The sequence below is a fragment of the Lathyrus oleraceus genome, chromosome 5 (assembly GCF_024323335.1).
Source record: "Lathyrus oleraceus cultivar Zhongwan6 chromosome 5, CAAS_Psat_ZW6_1.0, whole genome shotgun sequence".
Lineage (NCBI taxonomy): Eukaryota > Viridiplantae > Streptophyta > Magnoliopsida > Fabales > Fabaceae > Lathyrus > Lathyrus oleraceus.
The window spans coordinates 497,785,892-497,792,636 of record NC_066583.1 but is presented as its reverse complement, the minus strand read 5'-3'; the positions used below and the strand labels follow the sequence as shown (position 1 = coordinate 497,792,636).

Sequence of the window (6,745 nt, the reverse complement as noted above, 5' to 3'; positions counted from 1 at the left end):
TAATACTGTGATTATTAATTGGCATGACATGTTATGATTTTGTGATAATATGCTGATGATGTATGATTGTATGCATAATGCTGTGAATGTATGTATTATGTGGAATGGACTGTTTTATGGCTTAGAGTGTGAGCATATGTCCATTGTGGATTGTTGATGTTTGCATACTAGTTGGGTTAGCGTGCATATTATGGCCTTTATGGTGGTAGCTAATTCCCATGGTGAGGAATTAGTGAGTGAGTATTTTGAATTGTTGTTGATGTTTGCATGCTAGGTGATTAGCGTGCATATCATAGCCCTTGGGGTGGTAGCTAATTCCCATGGTGAGGAATTAGTGAGTGAGTCACTAGGTCTCAAATGAGTGGGACTAGTGAGCTTGGTAGCCGTATCTGGATTTGATCGGTGAGGTTGAACTATATGTTCACGAATAGTCGGTACCGCATGCATGGAGTCTCATTGCATAATGTATGTATGGCGTATAATATGAATGCATGTATTCCAATATTATACGTGTGTTTTGTGGTTGTGTTGAGTATGAGTATGAGTATGAGTATGAATATGAGTTGATGTTGCCGTTGCTGAATGTGTGTTATGATTAGGGTGATGAAATGTGTTAATTTACTTCACATTACATGATATTTTATAATGCTTATTATATCGATTGAGGAACTCACCCTTATAACTATGTTTCAGGTAACGAGCAGTGATTGAGTAGAAGCTAGTCCTTGGAGTCTAGTGTAGTTCCTTAGTGGGTCATGCTCTGGTAGATGTAACATCGGGACGGGATGTTTTACTTGTTTTTCATTGATGATTGTTGAACAAGTTTACATGTAATGTGTTACATGTTTTGCATTGTTGTTAGACTTTATCCGCTGCGAATTATGCAAATGTCTTATTTTGATTAAATAAATGAGCATGACAGGATATTTTGGAAAACGGTGTGAAGTGTCAAGTGTGACACCCTTAAATTGCATATCTACTCTGATTTATGTTTTGATGTTTTAATTTAAATTTGGGGTATTTTAGAAGGGTGTTACAGTTTTCATTTTGAAAAAACGCTTATTTTCCAAACAATTCAAACCCCCCTTTCTTGTTTTTCTCACCTTCAACTTTCTTGGAATGGTTATGTAAAATTTTACATAAGGGAAACATTAAAATGCAGGGGGAAATCATTATTATTGGTCAATTTTGTAATCGAGATTAAATTACATGGAAACTAGGAATGTAAAGGATATTGTATAAGTTCAAAGGTAGTGAGATAACAATGTTACATGACATTGAGGCAAAACAATTGAACCGCCCGACAAACAAAAAGGGAGAAGGGATATATTTATATAGTTTATACAACAAAAACAACAACCAATCTTTGTCCCACTAAGTGGGGTCGACTACATGGATCAACATTTATCATATTGTTCTATCCATAACCATGCTTCTATCGAAATCGTTAATATTGATATCTTTCTTAATGACTTATCTTATATTCTTTATAGATTTTCCTATTCCTCTAGTTGTTTGACTTTTCTCCATCTGATCTATTATGCTTACCACATAATCTGTAAATCTTCTCTCTACATACTCAAACCACCTGAGTCTATTTTCCACCATCTTCCCTATTATAGGTGTTACCACAAAACTCTTTCTAATATATCCATTTATAATCCTATCCTTTCTATTCTTACCACACATCCGAGACAACATCTTCATTTATGCTACACTTACTTTACTCTCGTGTTGATTCTTAAGCGCCAAACATTATGTCTCGTACGACACCGCATGTCTTACTGCAGTCCGATAAAATTGTCCCTCCAGTTTTAGAAGTACCTTTGTGTCACATAAAATCCTTGAATCCCTCCTTCATTTCAGCCACACAGCTTGAATTCAATGGTTTACATCCCCCTCTATTTCTCCATCATTTTGTATTATATACCCAATATATTTAAACTGTGTGACTTAAGGGATGATATGATCTCCAACATTCACCTCTAGATGAAACGCTTCTTCTTTTGTTGAACTTGCATTCCAAATACTCTGTCTTACTTCTGCTTAGACGAAAACCATGTGTTTCTAAAGCTCGTCTCCAAGTCTCAAACCTCTCATTTAAATCCTCCTTTGACTCTCCAAGTAGGACTATATCATCTGCAAAAAACATACATCTCGGTGCTAACTCTTGGATGTGTTCCGTGAATATATCCACAATTAAGTTTAAAATGTAGGGGCTTAAGGTTGAACCTTGATGCAAACCTAATATAATGGGGAAATCGTTTGTCTCTCCAACTTGTGTTTGCACGCTAGTTGACACCCCTTCACACATATCTTAGATAACTCAAATATGTGCAATCCTAACCCCTTTCTTCTCTAGGAATTTCCAAAAAAATCTCGCTAGGAACTCTATCATATGCCTTCTACAAGTCAATAAAAATTAATTACAAGTCTTGTTGATCCATTCGATACTGCCCCATCATACGTCATAGTAAATAGATCGCTTCCATAGTCAACCTTCCTGACATAAAACCAAATTAATTCTCAGTGACTTGAGTCTTTTTTTCTTATTCTATGTTCAATCATTATTTCCCATAAATTCATGGTATGACTCATAAGTTTAATCCCTTTATAATTTGCAAAATTTTGTGTATCGCCTTGTTCTTATAGATTAAAACTAAAGTGATTCTTCTCCATTCATCAGGCATTTTCTTTAACCTCATAATTTGATTAAAGAGTTTGGTGAACCACTCAATACCTCTCTCTCCAAAAAATCCATACTTCAATAGGTATATTTCCTGACCCAACCACCTTACTCTTACTCATCATTTTCAATGCTTCTTTTACCTCTTGTTTATGAATTCAACAGTAGTAATTATAGTTTTGGTCCTTTTCTCTAGTGTTTAGCCTACTAGAGTCCGGTGAGATATCATATTCTTCATTAAATAAATTGTAGAAATATGTCTTCCACCTATCTTTTACATATTTTTCCTGAACCAAACCTTTATCTTTTTCACCTTTAACACATTTCACTTAATCTAAAACTCTTTTCTTTATTTCTAATCCATCAAAAGCTTGGATTTTTGCTTCACTCACCGTCTTCTTTGTCTCGTTCTTAGGTTTCTTATACTTTTCCCAATGTTCGACATTTTTACACCTATACAACTCTATAAAACAATAATGTTTTACTCTAACTTTACTTTGAACACTTTCATTCCACCACCCATATTCTTTACCCCCTAGTTCCAAAACCTCTTGATTCTCTCAACGCCTCTTTAGCCACTTATCTAACCTCTTGAGCCATCTTATTCCACATATCATTTGCACATCCTTGTGGTTGTCCAGACTCTCTCTCCAAGTTATTGTGTTGGAAACTTTCTTTTTTTTCACCCTTCAACTTCCACCACTTGATCTGTTATGCTCTCATGTGACTTTTTCTCTTTGTTCTCCCCTTTATTCTTACATTCATAACCAATACTCTAAGTTGGGTAGTCAAGCTCTATCCCAAAATAACTTTACAGTCCAAGAAAATTATCCTATCTGACTTCCTAATAAGGAAGAAATCTATATGAGAACATGTCTCCCCAATTTTATATGTGATAAGATGCTAATCTCTTTTCCTAAACAATGTATTTTCTATAGTAAGATTCAAAGTTGATGAAAACTCTAAGATGAATTTACCTTCCACACTCACCTCCCATATGCCATACCCATCATACATGCTCTCAAAGCCTCTTGCTACACTCCCTACATGACCATTTAAATCTCTTCCTAGAAAAAGCTTATCTCCTTGTGGTATATCATGAAGTAAGAATTCTAAATCCTCCCAAAACTTTATCATGAGGTGTTCTGCTAACATAACCTGAGGTGCATAAGCACTAATAACATTGAAGGTATTTTGATCCACTACAAATTTCAAGGCTATGATTTGGTCTCCTATTCTTTTCAGATCCACAATATCCTTCTTACACTTCTTTTCCACAATAATCCCCATGCTATTTTTTGATCTAACTTGTCCGGTGTATCAAAGTTTAAATTCCGAGTTGTCTAATTCTTTTGCTTTTTTACCTGTCTACTTAGTTTCTTGTACACATAAAATTGGTCTTCCTCCTAACCATATTATCCACTATTTCCATATATTTTTCAATAAGTGTGCCTATATCTCATGATCTAAAATGAATCTTACTCTCATGAACTAACTTATTTATCCACACTTGTTCACAAAAATGATTTATGTTGTGAATTGATGTCGTCAAGAACAAATCAAAATATGAGATAAAACATGATTTTCTTGAACAAACATAAAAAACCCTATTAGGTTTTACGAAAGAGAAAGAGAGAAGAAAGAAAAAGAAGAATCAAAATTGGTTAAAACTACTTTAATATTCACTTCCTCAATAAGAGTTTAAAGATTACAAGTGAATAACAATAATTAACCTCTCTCAAAAACCTGAGAGAACTAGTCTATTTATAGACTAATAAGCTAACTTATACTACAAGCTAAGTTAAACAATTGCGCTTAAACAAAAGGCCCAATTCGACATGCTAACAAGCCTAGCATTTCGACTACTGCATACTTGAGCATACTTTGACTACAACATGCATGATCAGCATGTGAACAGGCTTCGGCTGCATGTTAATCCTTGTTCAAACTAAGAATCTACCCCTATCGAGACTATAGTTCGATCCAAAATTCTCACAAATATCCACCTTGGAACAAACTCTACAACATCAAGGGAATAAACTAGTTTTCTTCATACATCTTTATCAACTGTATACAGTGGAAAAACTTTCAGCTTGGCAATGTCTTGGTGATCATATCAGTAGCATTATAATCATTCGAAACCTTCAGCACTTGGACTTCTCCATGTTCGATTATCTCTCTAAAAAAGTGCGTCCTCACATAGATGTGCTTGGTTTGCTCATAATATGTTGAATTCTTCGACAGGTGTATTTCATTTTGACTATCACATTTAATAGTGATAACTCGACCTTGAGGTTTCAGCTCCTTAGCAAAACCTTTAAGCCACAATGCTTCTTTCACAGCTTCAGTGAGGGAAATATATTCCACTTCAATGGTTGATAAGGAAACAACCTTCTGAAGTGTTGCTTTTCAACTGACTGTTGTGCCAAACATAGTGAACACATATCCAGAAATAGATTTTCTAGAATCCATACAACCTACATAATCAAAGTCGATAAATCCTTCGATTTCGACTTTGCTAACATCACCAATGGCTCCACCATAAATAAGTATTATGTTTAGAGACTCATTTATGTACCTTAGAATCCACTTTAATGTTTGCCAGTGCGCCTTCCCAGGATTTGCCATATACCTACTTACAAGGCTCACTCCATATGTTATGCTTGGCCTCGTACAGACTATAACATACATCAAAGAACCCATTATACTAGCATGTGGAATATTATTCATATAGGCTCTTTTGACTTCAGTACTAGGACTTTGAGTCAAACTCAGCTTGAACTAAGGATTAGTCGATGTTACAACAGGCTGTGAATTTGACATGGCAAACTTGTCAAGAATCTTCTTCAGGTATGTCTCTCGAGATAAGCATAATTTTGATTGCTTTCTATCTCTTCGGATGTCAATCCCAAGAATTCTGGAGGCAACTCCTAGATCTTTCATGTCGAATTCCTTATCGAGTTCAGCCTTCACCTTCATAACATCTTCGACAATGTTGCTTGCTATGAGAATGTGATCCATATAAAGACACAAAATAACAAGTGAATTTCCAGGTCGAAATTTGAAGTAAGCACAATGGTCGAACTGGCTCCTAGTGAAACCTATGTGTGTCATGAACTTGTCGAATCTCCTATTCCATTGTCAAGGAGATTATTTCAGGCTATACAAAGACCTATTCAGCTTGCACACACAATCTTCCTTTCCCTTTTAGGCATACCCTTCAGGTTGCCTCATTAGGATTGTTTCATCTAGATCACCATACATGAAAGTTGTCTTCACATCCATTTGTTCAAGTTCTAGGTCGAACTTTGCCACCATGGCTAACAACATTCTAATGATTTTATGCTTTACAACAGGTGAGAACACATCATTAAAGTCAACCCCTTATTTCTGAGTGAACCCCCTATCAACCAGCCTTGCCTTAAATCGCTTTAACGTCAGTAATTTGATTCCTTCCTTAACATTGAAGATCCACTTACAACTGACTAACCTGGCTCCTACAGGTTTCTCAATCAGCTCCCAAGTGTTATTATCTTGAAGAGATTTCATCTCATTATCCATGGATTTCATCCATTCAGTCTTGTTTCAACTCCTCACATCTTCCTTATAATCTCTAGGTTCTTCATCAAGGATCTTACTTGCATAGTTTAAGGCAAATTCCATGAGATTTACATAACCAAGTTTCTAAGGTGGCTTGATGACTCTTATCGATCCGTCTCTTTCCAGCAGGTAGTCATTATTAGCCTCCTCATCTTCGACAACAACTTCTGTTTCTTCTTCGACTTCATATGGGTTATGCAATTCATCATCAACATGATTCACCTAAATAGTAATATCTTCATGTTCTAGCTCTTCTTCAGAGATCTTGGTGCTTCAACCAACGTCATTAGTTTTCTTGAACGCCATTTCTGATTCATTGAAAACTACATCTCGACTTGTGATACACCTCGTTGGACCTGGCTCTACGCACCACAACCTATAAGCTTTGACTACTTCAGGGTATCCATGAAACATGCATCTCAGAGCTCTAGGTTTGACCTTGTCTTGCCTAATGTTAGC

At 35.8% G+C, this 6,745-nt stretch overlaps 1 pseudogene; it reads right to left on the bottom strand.

Moving 5' to 3' along the window:
- Nucleotides 1-3,298: 3,298 nt before the first annotated feature.
- LOC127081583 (uncharacterized) lies at nt 3,299-5,314 on the bottom strand (annotated as a pseudogene).
- Between the last annotated feature and the right edge of the window lie 1,431 nt (nt 5,315-6,745).